General features: G+C 53.4%; 1 long non-coding RNA gene across 1 annotated transcript; it reads left to right on the top strand.

Annotated features, from left to right (window-relative positions):
• The first annotated feature begins 2,330 nt into the window (after nt 1–2,330).
• On the top strand, nt 2,331–3,695 carry LOC139077975 (uncharacterized). The gene is made up of 3 exons (XR_011530648.1): nt 2,331–2,411; nt 3,065–3,156; nt 3,272–3,695. It is a non-coding gene; the product is annotated as an uncharacterized lncRNA (long non-coding RNA).
• The last annotated feature ends 9,512 nt before the right edge of the window (nt 3,696–13,207 follow it).

Genomic DNA, 13,207 nt, shown 5'->3' with positions numbered 1-13,207 from the left:
TGCCCCCACCCCCTCACCAAGAAACCTTCCACGTCTCTGCCCCTCTCCTCCCCTCTGGAGGCCTCCTCACTTCCTCTTGAGCCAGCTCTCCGCACTGGCCTCCTCCACCTTCCCGCCTCCCCACTGTGCCGGATGCAGCACAGTCTCCTCTGTCTGCCCCTTGGCCTGCCCCTCAAGGTGGTAACTGTGGAGCATGAAACCGCAGGCACAGCCTTGGCCCTGCTTCTTCTGGCTCAGCAGGCTGGAAACACAGGGCATCCCTCCTCTAGCCTCCTTGACACCATTTCACCGCATTTTCTCGTCTCCCAGCTCTGCTTGTGTACCGGCTGGATTCCCCACGAGCATCTCCCAGACCCGGGCCTCAGCAAGCCCCCCACCACAGTGGCCTCCTCTCCCTTGGGGTCTGCGTCCCTGCCTGCTTCTAGTGGGGGATCCTCCCAGTCAGGCTTCCTGGAACATCCTGCCTTGTGCAGTTGCCCATCTGTGCCGCCGCCTCCTGTTAGCCCCTAAATCTGATGACTCCACCTCCTTAGGAGCTAGACCTGTTCCTCCTCCTCCCGGCTGCCCTGAGCTTGTCCTGGCCATCCTCATCCTCGCCCCTCTCCTGGATGCCACACCGCCTTCCCACCAGCCTTCAGTCCCTCCACAGAGCATCTTCCAAAGATGCAACTACAGCCCCATCTTTCTGCTACTCAAATCCTTGGGTGTCTCCCGGGTCCTCAGGATGGCATTCTCAACATCAGGCATTATCTTACCACCTCTCTCCTCGTGAGCTGCCCAAATTGTTACTTGCCTAGCTTTATTTTACCCGGATCTGCTTACTTAGAAAGGAAAAGATGTCCCTCCGTAAACATTTTAGGGATGAGACTTGTAGGTTGCACAAAGGCTGCTGAACTGACCGGAGCTCTGTACCCTGTGCCTGGACTCAGGGGCTTCCCAGGGCCCCTGCACCCCAAAACTGGTTACTGTGCACTCACCAAACATGCCAGGTCCAGAGAGGGAGCAGGGACAAAGCTGGTCAACTCTCATTTCACGTCTGCCTCCTCATCCAGCTCCGGGCCCGGCCTCACCTCAGGTAGGGGACACGCCCGGGCTGGGCACTGGTTTCGTCACAGACCTACATGAGGTTGGCTTATGGCTCAGCCAGAACCCTTCACCCCTGGATGGTTGTGGAGACCAGCCTGTGGCGCCCCTGCAGGGGGCTGGGCCTCCCTTCCTGAGAGGAGGCCACGGGTTCCAATGCTCTCTGAAGGCTCGCCCTGCAAATGGTCTGGACAAAGGATACGTGCTATTTTATGTCGTGTGCCAGTCAGTGCAGTCAGCCATATACCCGTAGTCATATAAAATGTAATAAATACGAGCTACAGGAAAATGAAATGGAAAGAGAAAAACCCTGGAAAGATAGGATCTAAAGGCCCACGTTGTTCCTTACTGGGTTCCACAGACATAAGCTGTGCTGTCGGATGTTACCGGGGCCAGTGTTCTCACTTCCCTGTGTGGCTGTGGCTGGGTTCTTGGACCCCCCCTGGGCCCTGGCAGCCGCTCTGAGCAGCGGCTGGCTCCCACTGTCCCCAGCTTCTCCGTGGCTTCAGGACGACCTGCAGTGCTCACCAAGAGATTTGCGCCAGTTCCTTCCTGTGGGTGGCCCATGGGTGCCCACCTGGCACCACTGCTCTTGACAAGTCATTCTGAGACCTGCGTGCCTCTTCTCCAGGGAGCAGTGGCTGCCTGGCCACCCCTCCAGAGGTCTGAATCAATTGGTGTAGATGGAGCCTGCGCCCCTGGGGGCTTTAAGCCCCAGGGGATTCTCCCGTGTGGCCGGGGGTCAGAGCCGGTGCTCCGAAGCACCATGTTTCCTGTTTCCATGACCGCCTCGCCAGAGGAGTACACTTTACTTTGCCACCACGTGTATATAACTGTACGCGTTTGAGGAATCGCTCCCCACACTTACGTATGGTATCCAGTCTGTCCTCTTCTATCCTCTATTCCATTAAAAACAAGCAAACGAACGCTAGTGGCCTCACCCACTACTTCGTTTGTCACCCACCAATGGCCCGGACCTGTCATCTGAAACACACCGCACTAGAGCAGGGAGAGGGGACAGCGGGAGCTGCTTCAGACGAGGGAGATGAGGATCCCGTCAGAGCACCTCCTTCCAGGGGGTCACCAGAGCCAGGCCAGTGTCCTCTGGGCTGCTTTTCAAAAGCAACCGGGATGAACAGGGTCCACAGTACTTGGCCCTTTGATAAGAAGCGTCTCTCTGGCTGGAGGTGACACCATGTGGTCAGGGTCCAAAGACTGAATTCTGTTGTGGGTGCAGAACAAAGGGCAGTTGGAAAGTTTTTTGGCTGGCCTCCCTCCCTCTTTGTGTCCTGAGTTTCCAGCTTGCTGTGAAGTTGTGGAACACCGGGGTAGGTCTGGTGCAGGGAAGGGGGCCTGCCTGAGTGTGGGAGGCCCCGACACCTCTGGTCTCCCCCTGTGTGTCCTGGGTCCCTCTCGGGGCACAGGGTGAGTGTTGGCTGTTAAGGGGGGTAACCTTGCCCTCCTTTTCCTCTGTCCACCCTTTTTGGGGTCAGCTCCTTTGTCCCCATCCACTGGGGTCCCTCCTCCCCTCAGAGCCCCCTAGAGGGTCCAGAAGGATTGTGCTGGATCCTAGTCAGTTAATTATCTATTCTTTCTGATATCCACTATAGCATGGTAAGAAAGTAGTATTTCTTTTGTGTTATTTAACTTTTTCAAATTTATCTTCTTTACTCAATAGTTTGGGAGCTTTCTGTGTGTGTGTGTGTGTGTCCCTCACAAGCTCGACACCATGCCAAACACCCAGAAGTTGCTTGAAAACTTCACTGATTTATGGGTAGGTGACTGTGCCCCCTGCTTCTGCTATTACATGCCAGAGAAAGCCTGGAGCAAATCCACAGCAAAGCTTTAGAGAATTAAAAAAAAAAAAAAAAAAAATTACGTGGAGAAAAGCAGGAAAGAGAAAGACTCCAGGGTCATTTTTGAAAGAAATTGGACTCTAGGTATCTACTAGAATGTTAAAAATGTCATGTCCTCCTTTTAGCTGTCACATAGCTCCTTCCAGCGCTGCCATCCTGGGGGACTTTGGTTGGTTTTTGATAGCTTGCCTCCGGCTTGGCACAGGAGGAGGAAAAGGTAGGGCCATGAGAAGCCAGCCCTTTGTTTTGTTGTTTTGCTTTGTTTTCATCTCATTTCATCTCTGAGTTGCTGGTTGGGGTGTGTCTGCTGACGAATCTGTCTCCTCTCGTAGGTGTACCAGGCTCTCATCCGTTCCTGTGGCCGCCTGCCCAGAGGGGGAATCTCTGACAATGACCCAGGGTCTGGGGTGGGCATTGCTGTCCATACCCAGACCCTCCTCCCAGTGGGGTCCCCTCGACGGCTTCCTCCCCAGTACAAGCCCGGCCCTTCCTTGCAAACCTTTCTGGATGTTCTAGTTGCTCCAGCCGTGTCCCCGCAGAGAAGAGAGGGGGCACTCTTGCCCTACTGGCAGCTTTTCTCAGCCCTGCAAACCTCCCACGCTGGTCCCGTCCCCCGTGCCCTCAGACTTGCATATCACCGCTGGGCAGGAGCGTCCCTTTAGGGTGGGAGAGTGGCCCTCGAAGTCGGCTGTGAATTAAGTTAATCTTTGAAAAGAAATCATGTGCTCAGGTTTAAAAAAAAACACAAGGAAATGATGTTGCATTTTGTTTCTTCTATTGAGAAAAAGAAAGATCTGTAAAATCCTAACAGTGACAATGAGGGAGGCTGGAGATGCTGCCTGGCTAGGATATAGGCTGCTCCTGCCACCCCACAGGTGCCCAGCAGCCCTCACAGGGGACCCCCCCGAATTGCTGGAATCAGACTTCCACCTTCTGTGCAGAACCTGCAGCCACGTCCTGGCCTGGGCAGGGGACTGGTGGCCCTTCTGTTATCAGGGTCCCTGATGTCCTGGGAGGTGGGAAGAGAGGGAGCTGCAGAATGGCAGCTGGGTGCTGTGTGGGACCTCAGGGAAAGGGCGGGGCTGACAACCACATACTCAGTTCCACAGGAGCAGGGGAGGGAGCACAGACCGCCCTCTGGAGGCGGAAAAGCCTTTTGACACACAGGAGGCCCCTGGAGCCCTCGGGGAGTGTGACGTTGGTGGCGATGCGGTTGGACGAAAAATTGATGGGCAGTGCGGGTGGGTGAGGCTGGGAAGTCAGGGCCTCTGGAGCTGCTCCCACCATGTGGGTGACAGGGAGGTCATTCATTCCCTGGGCGGAGCTGGTAGTGGCCATGCAACCTGCTAGTCGTGGATTCTGGGGGCTGGTAATTTGGTTGTTAGTTTCATGGCCGCATTATGAGGACAGCAATGTTGGTGAACACTCTTCAAAAAGACCCTCAGAACCTAAGCTGGTGGTGAATAAATATTTATTTCATCAGGGGAAAAAGCCCATAGCTCACTTCTCTTTCTGCTCCTCCTTCCGGTGATGTCCACCTTCCTCTGCCTGTGTAAGTCTGGAGGGCATCAGTGGGGCGGTGTTTGAGCTGGCTCTTGGTCCCACAGGCCTAGCCATCTCCATGGTCGCCTGGGATCTTCCCACCTGCCATTCCCTCAGGTGACGGGAGACAAGGCCACAACAAAAGCCCCACATAGCTCAGCTGACGTCCCCTCACCAGTGGACACAACCCTCCACATCCACCCAAGGCATTCCATAAAGTCCTGCTTTTTTCTCAGAAACCCAGCTTGTCCCCAGAATCCAGATTTTTGTGTATCTGACAGTGTGAACCAAACGACTCTGAAGGTGAGTTTACTTCGTAAATGTCCAGCTTCTTGCTCTTGGTGACATTATCAAAGTCACAAGTCAGGTGGGGCTCCCAGCCTCCTCCACAACTTCTCCCCTCCCCCACTTCAGGACAAAGGTGAGGCAGCACCCAGGTACCCCAGAGGGGCCCCGAAGAGCAGTTGGGAGGGTGACCCAGGAGAGAGGGCAAGGGCCAGGAGGGCCCAGGAGGACAGGCATGAGGAAGCTCTGTTTGGACAGAAGAGTGAGCTTTCCTGAATGCTGGGTATTAGAGAAATGGACTTGATGAGAGATTTCAGTAGGAGACACTGAGTTCCAAGTCCTTGGACCCTGGAAGTGTTGGGGGCAGTGAGCGTGGCCTGACCCCTCTGAGCCAAGATTCTTTTAAGACTTCCCACCTGTGGCTAAAGTGCCACTCTTAATGGGCGAGTGACACAGTCCCTTTGGCTTGGGGCCCCTTGGATGACAGAGGGCAGGGTGAGGTCTGACTGTGTGGCCTGCACCCCCATGGACAGTGAGCTCGGGTGATGCCAGAATCCACATCAGCATCACCCATCCTGAACAAAGGGTGAGTTCCAGACGTCTGAGGGCCCTGGTGCCCAGCCCATGGGCCTCTGGGTAGGAGACGGGGCAGGGGGACTCCTGGGTCACACAGATCCAAACATCTCCCACTCCCATCTATCTCTGTCTCCCAGGAGACACTTCTGTCACTGACTGGAGGGAGATGTGTCCTCGTGAGTGGCCTGAAAGCCAGCTTCAGGGAGACCGTTCTAACCAGGCAGGAGCCATAGGCAGATGAAAGCTTCATCATCATTCTGACATCCTCGCTTGGAACGAGTTCCGCTGGACTCAAAGATCATGCTCATTGTCACAAGAGAAATCCACGTTACATTTGTTGGTGAAAGAGAGTGATGCCGTGACACGTGAGGTCCTTGAGCTTCTTTCAACTGTTGTCAACGTTTGAATAGCAGTGGGAAACGCTCCTTCGTGCTTTACCACTCAAATGTGTTGACAAAGTTGCTCATCTGGGTGGTCAACAAGAATTTGAAGACATTATCGTTAAGAAGTCTTGATCAGGGACCACACGCAGCCATTTCAAGCACACAGCTCGACGTAAGAAAGTGATGCTCATATGAGTCAGCTCAAACTTCTTACTAAAAACATAGCAAAACACTTTATTTGGAAATTTTATGCATTCAATATTTAGTATCTCCATATATTGTATTTCATTGTAAAAAATTCTTTTACCCATGCTTCATATCAGTGCCCCAGATTCCTTCCATTCACTCCAATGCACTATAAAAATACAGTAAAGTGACATTTTCTATGGATTCAAAATCTACTCTAATTATCACTAATATTGGGAATCGCTGCCCTGGAGGACAGTGGGTTTTGTGTTCACAGGTTCATAAATGTTCGCATGTTGCCCTTATATTTATTCTGCTTTTATTATAAAAATCTACAACTGATTTGTGACAAAAACTAGAGAAATTATGAAAATTGTAAAGCAAATTTCCTTTTGACCAAAAGACCCTGGTGGGTGAAGGCTTCGTTTCCACTGAAAGAATCAACGTTTTAGATTCCATGAGGTTAGAAGCACAGCTGTTGAGTCACACCTGCAGAAGGTTCAATCGGACGAGATCCAGGCACGGGATCCCGTCTTGGTTGCTGGATCTCAGATGCCGCGGTTTTGGCAGTGACAGCTCTGGGGCTCGGGGGTCTGCAGTGAGAATCTGCCCAGCGGGACGTCCCAGTGTGAGGGGCAGTGCCTGGACTTTTAGAAGCACAGTCTCAGGGTGCAGGAAAGGGAATGGTCCAAACCCCGCACATCCCAAAGAAAGTTTTGGTCCTTAACCATTCCTGGAGGTCACCTCTAAGCCATTGGAATGCCCTGGCTGATAAGAGTGCCTTTGTCTATCTGGGGCTTTGGGCCATGCCAGCTGTCTAGGCTAGCAATGTGACTCATGGGGGGCCTTGGGTCATGATGCATCAGTTTGACCTCCCTAGGGGCTGGAGGCTGAGAACCAAGGTCAGCCACGCAGGCGCCTCATGCCTGTGACCGACGCCCAGTAAAACCTTGGACCCAGGCCTCAGGCAAGCTTCCCTGGTTGGCAGTTGTTCAGAGGTGCTGTCACACATCACTGCTGGGAGGACTTAGTGCTGTCCATGCAGCTCCATGGACAGGAGAACTGGAAGCTTACTCCTGGCCCGGCCTCTGCTCCATGAGCCTTTGCTGATTTTATTGTGTGTCCTTTTGATGTCAAAAACTCAAGGATTATGCGTTTCCAAGTTCCACAAGTCATTCTAGAGAATCGCTGAACCTCAGGGTGGTTTTGAGGACCCCAAGAACACTTGGGGACCCTTACTCTGGTTGCTGCCATTTTCAGATAGGCAGATGGGGGTGAGGGGAACAGAGGAGATTCAGCACAAAATGCTTCAGCACTGCACGTTCCTGGTCCCACTGCTGCTGGGCAGGTTTGGTGATTTCCTTAGGGTCCACGGATTGTTGGTGATGGAGGTCCAGGGTGGGAGGCTATGTGCAGCGGCCTGCTGTCTGCAAGGGCTGTCAGTGGGCTTCCTCTTCAGTGACCCCAATCCCTGCCTCTGGCAACCACCAGTCTGTTCTCCATTTGCTTGTTTTTTTGTTTTTCTTTTTAGATTCTGCAGAAAAGTGAGATGATACGGCATTTGTCTTTCTCTGTCTGACTTACTTCATGAAGCACAATGCCCTCAAGGTCCATCCAAGTTGTTGCAAATGGCAAGATTTCATTCTTTTGTACGGCTGAGTAGTATTCCATTGTATATATCTACCACATCTTCTTTATCCATTCATCCATCGATGGGCATTTAGGTTGTTTCCATGTCTTGGCTGTTGTGAATAACGCTGCAATGAACATGGCAGTGCAGATATCTTTTCAAGTTAGTGTTTTCATTTTTTTGGGGTAAACACCCAGAAGTGGGACTGCTGGATCATATGGTAATTCTATGTTTAACTTTTTGAGGAACCTCCCTATTCTTTTTTATAGTGGCTGCACTCATTTACATTCCCAGAAATGCTTTTAAATACATGGCAGCAAATATGCTGTTGGTTTATTTTGTGACATGAGCATTTCTCAACACGCACACATCTATAAATAGACCACGGCACACTTCCCCTCTAACCTCACTGTCGGGGAAAGGCAGTCTTGCTTGGTCCTCTGTTACTCTCGGTTGATAATCACGGTTTTGCAGGTGGCTTTGGCAGGGCACATTCGGGGTTTGCTTTCATCTCCAGGAAGCTGCCATTCTGGGCCACTGTAGGAGCAGAACTGGAAAGGACGTGACAGGATGACCCGGCTTCGCTTTCGTTAGAGCGCAGCTGGGTGGTGGGCGAGGCTTCATCCTTACGGGGACAGTCTGAAAACCAGATGCTCGGCTGGTGTTGGCCCCAGACACTTGATGTTTGCCTGGGACTTGTCGGGGCTGTGTCGGGGTCTACAAGACCACTCCGTCTCAGTGATTTGCTAGGAAGACTCCCAGGACGCAGCATATGATCGTACTTATGGCCAAGATTTAGTCCAACAAAAGGATATGGAGCAAAACCAGCCAAGGGGAAGAGGAGCACAGGGTGAATCTGGGAGGCCAGGCAAGGCTGCCAGAGCCCTCTCCCAGTGGAGCTGCACAGGGCGGCCTTACTTCCTTCAGTGAGGAGTTGAGCCAGCACGTGGGGAATGCTGTCTCCTGGGGATGCTCGTTAGAGTTTCAGGGCCTCAGGATGTTATTGGGGGCTGGTCACTGGGCTCCCCTTGCTGAGCATGGACCCAAATTCCACACCCCCAGCAGGAAGCAGGTGCCAGCATAAAGCATGCTGTTTGTACAACAGTCTGGAGGTGGCGAGCCCCTCTCATCAGCTAGGAGCTGCGGGAACCCTGTAGGATGAGGGGCACTGTGCCTCATCCCCAGGGCAAGGAGCAAGGTTCGTCTGAAGACTTGATCTGTGGCAGCAGAGTGGGGACGGCAGCCTGTGGTTAAGCCACGGAGGCCCTCTGATTTCAGCAGGTGTCAAGGCGGCCCTTAATATCGAATCTTCATTTTAGGCCCAACATGCGGCCGGTGCTCAGCAGATGTTAGCTGAGAGAAGGAAGGAATGAAGGAATGTATGATGTGGCTTCCAGAGCATTCCTTGGGGACTGCTCCTCCATCCTACGCAGCTTGGCAGGAATCCCACAGCTCTGTGAAGCCCCACTCTGGCCCGGCCTCAGCTGGATGGGGAGTTTCAGACCGTATTCCACTCGCTGGCCCCATCCGCATGATGTGGGAACCATGAGGGCAAGGCTTTTAAATCCTTTTACTTTGCTTTTCCCACTGCTGTGTCCCTGGAGTCCTGAGCACAGCCTGGCACATGGATGCTCAGTGAGTATCTGCTTGTTAAGAAGAGCCAGTCCCTAAACCAACCGCAGTGATGAGGGGATGTGTGTACCAGCGGCTCAGAGCGTCCCTTCACCAGAGATCCCCATGGGGAGGGGGCTGTCCTGGGAAGAACCTGCCCTCTACAGCACAGCCACCTCAGCATCCTCTGGGGTCAGTGAGCTCTGGGATGATTTCTGCCTTGCCCTTTCACCTCTTTGTTCCAGGAGGAGGGAGCAGGGGTCCTGGGGGCAGGATGATGGGCAGGAGGATGGGGGAGGTTGGTGGCTGCCAGAGGGCCAGGCAGTCCTCACCTCCACAAGCTGGAAATCCCATCGTCCTTGTTCCTTGGCCAGAGGCCAAAGCTACACGTGGCCTGTGATGGGCTCTGTACCTAATGGAGCAGGTGCTGCTTCTGTCACTTGAGCTTCCAGGCCCGGGCCACACACTGTCTCGCCATCTGCCCTCCTGCTTCTCTGTCACCCCACTTGATGGGCTTTGGTCCCATGGGGCTGCTCTGACACCCTGTCCTGCTAGGGTGACACTGACCGCCCACTGCGGACTCTAGCCGCAGCCCTCCTACAGCACATGCTGCCTGCCCCGGGAGCCTCAAATCCCTGGGAGTTTTATGGGCTCCTCGGGGCCGCCTTCGGACTACATACATTGTTCTCTGCATGAGGGGCCTGGCTGAGGGGCACCCTGGTGGGGTCTGTGTCTGCCTGGAGGAAGGGGCCCCTCCTCCTACTTCTCACAAAGGTGCCACATGGACTGGCAGGGGTGGGGGCAGTGAGGAACCAGGCAGGGCTGGGGCCGGCAGGGGCTTTCCTCGCAGCGTTTGCATGGTGAACTGTGGCCAAGTTCCTGGGCTGCTCCAGTACACACAGAGACGTCTGCTGCAGCCACAACATTGAGGCCTTAGGGAGCAATGTGGGGGGCTTGGGGCTGCAGGGGGCTCTCAGAGATTTTGCTCAGCACTTGCCAGCCTGGGGCAGGCACGGCCACAGTTTCCAGTGTTGCCGAGGGTGTGACTGGAGGGACCACGAAGACACGGGTGGGTCAGGCATGGACTGTGGGCTGTGACCATGAGAATTGGTTACGTGACTGGCGGTGCCCGCGCTGGTCCACGCAGGCCTGCAGGGAGCGCTCCCGTCCGCCTCACCGCAAGGCCCCTGGTCTTTCTCTAGGTGGCAGCTCTTCTCCTTGTCTATCTGGAAAGGTCTACTGATCTCTAAGGCCCACTCGATGTCACCTCCTCTGTGAGGCTGACCCGCCCCCCAGCCTGGTTCTCGTGGGCAGAATCAATGACTTTTAGAAGAAGTGCTCTCATTCCTTCCTTCCTGGGATGGAATCTTGGTGCAATGAGTCTAATCTGGGAAAAGCTGGGAAGATGAGATTTGATGGAGTGTTTGTTAGAGCTCTCAGGGGTGTGCATGCGTGCATGTGTGTGTGTGCATGTACACGTGTGCGTGTGTGCCTGTGCGTGCATATGTGTGTTCACACACATACACACACACATATGGGAAAATATGCAGTTAGACTCAATGGAGAAGCTGTCAGACAATCACCCAGGCCCTTGTCATGGGGCCTGTTGATTTCATCCTTTCATAAGTACATTTTTTCCTGAAACACTTTTCGGTTAAATGTCTGTTTGACAAGGTACCAAGGGAAACCTCTCTGACCTGGAAAATAACAAGAACCCTTTTAATCTTTCCAACTTAACCTTTTCATCCTGACTTAACCTTTCCCTTCTTGACATAAATGAAGAAAGTGGGGCTCTTGACTGTTCCTGATTTAAGGAGATTACGGAGGCACCACGCAGGAGAGTGAGCACGAGAGTTTAGCCCCTCTCGGCAACAGAAGGAAGGTGCTCCACAGTTGGGGGTCTCAGACCTCTGAGAGGGGGCTGTTTAGCCAAGAGTCCAGCCTTGTTCTTGGCCGGACAGAGAGCATATTGATCAGTCTTTGCACAGCACTCACTATGCACCAGGCACCGCTCGGAACACTTGGCACGTGTGGACTTCAATACTGCTCCCCGCGCTCCTAGGAGATGGGCGCTGGGATCATCAGCAGTTTGTGGGAGAGGAAAGGAGGTGGGAGACATTCACGAACTCCCCTGAGACTCTTAGGCTAGCACTGGGCAGAGCAGGGATTCCAGCTCAGTGGCTCCAGGCCCGGGCGCCTCCTGCTGCTCCGAGGGGACCCTGGAATGCCCCTTCTGTTCCTTTAGCACAGCGGCCTGCAGGGGTGGGTGAGGCATGCGTGTGGATGACGGCCCAGATGAATGAGGTCGGCCTGCACAGGAGTTCACAGCGGCTGTGCTGGTGCCCTAGGCCGCCCTGACAAAGAACCGCAATGTGGGAGGGCTGAAACAGCAGAGACGTATTCCTTCACATTTCTGCACACCGGAAGTGTGTCAGCAGGCCCACACTCACCCCGAAGTTTCCAGGGGAGGCTCCTTCCTTGCCTCTTCCAGCTTCTCGTGGTGGCTGGCAACTCGTGGCAGTCCTTGACATGATGCATCACTTCAGTCGCTGCCTTTGTCTTCACATGGCCGTCTTCTCTCTGTGTCTCTGTGTCTAAATTTCCCTCCTCTTGTAAGGACATCAGTCATTCGATTAGGGCTCACTCTCATTCAGCATGGCTTCATCTTAATTTAGCTAATTACATCTGCCAAGACCGTATTTCCATCTCACATTACCTCCTGAGGTTCCTGGTGGACAGGAATTTTTGGAGGACAGTTCAACCCAGTTCACCGACCGTCTGCTCACTGGCCTCCGGTCCTAGTCGGCTCAGGCTGCTCGGCCACCATCACAGAATACCACAGGCTGGTGGCTTAAGCAGAAGACATTTATTTCTCACAGTTCTGGAGGCTGGAAGTCTGAGATCAAGGTGCCAGCAGGATCCGTGGCTGGTGAGAGCTCTCTTCCCAGATTCGACATAGCAGTGTTCTCACTGCGTCCTCACGTGGCCTATCCTTGGTGCATGCACCTGGAGCGAGATTTCCGTCTTCCTCTTAGAAGGACACGGATCCCATCCTGAGATCTCTACTCTCACGACCTCATCTGAACCTAATCACCTCCCAAAGGCCCCATCTCCAAATGCCATCACATTGGGAGTTAGGACTTTAACACATGAATTTTGGGGGACACAGACATGTGGCTCATAATGCTCACTCACTCCATACCCCCCGCAGACGAGGTAAGCAGTGGCTTGTTAGTGGGGTAGTGAGGGGCTGGCGGAGTCACTTCCTCAGTATCTTGTTCCTCTGGGGTCTGTGATGCTGAGGCTGGGATGTGTGGTCCACCTTATGGGGAATCAGACAATGGGTCTGAGTCTTTGGGGTATGAATCAAGCTCAGGAACTGCCCCCTGTTCCCATGGGTTCCCAGCGTTCCCGTCCTCTGAGAGAGAGTTCACGGATGTGGGATCCAGCCTTGTGATTGGTTTCCATGGAAACTGGGTGTGAGCACAGACATTAGGGGCTAGCGTGAGTGGGCTCCTTTCCGTGCTGCCCCCGGGGCATGCAGAGTCAGGGCAGAGACCTGGTGGTAAACGCTTGAGTTCTGGAGCTGGCCAGCCTGGTGGGGGTCCACCCTGTCATTTCCTCACAATGGGGTGTTGGCCTGGGCTCTTACTTTTTCATCTGTAAAGTGGGGATAAAATAGTATCCACCTCACAGGGTTGTGGTGAGGACAGAGAGGCGATACACATGCAGAGTAAGGGCTCAGTGCAGCCATTTTGTGATTATTACTTACCCCCCTGTTCCCACACTCTCTTCATCTGCTGGCATCCTGTTCCTGTAAATGGAACCATGCAGTGTATCACCTTCTGTGTCTGGCTTATTTCGCTAAGCATAATATACCAATGCTTCCTCCCTTTTTATGGCTGAATAATGTCGGATTGTGTGGGTACATCACATTTCATTTATCCCTTCATGGCTGATGGATATTTGGGTTGCTCCCACTTCCTAGCCATTTTGAATAATGCTGCCGTGAACACGCATGTATAAGTTTTTGTGTGGACACATGTTTTCATCTT

This window comes from Equus przewalskii, chromosome 20 (assembly GCF_037783145.1).
Source record: "Equus przewalskii isolate Varuska chromosome 20, EquPr2, whole genome shotgun sequence".
Classification (NCBI taxonomy): Eukaryota; Metazoa; Chordata; class Mammalia; order Perissodactyla; family Equidae; genus Equus; species Equus przewalskii.
Note: the sequence above shows the minus strand (reverse complement) of the source record. Positions and strands in the feature narration are given on the sequence as shown.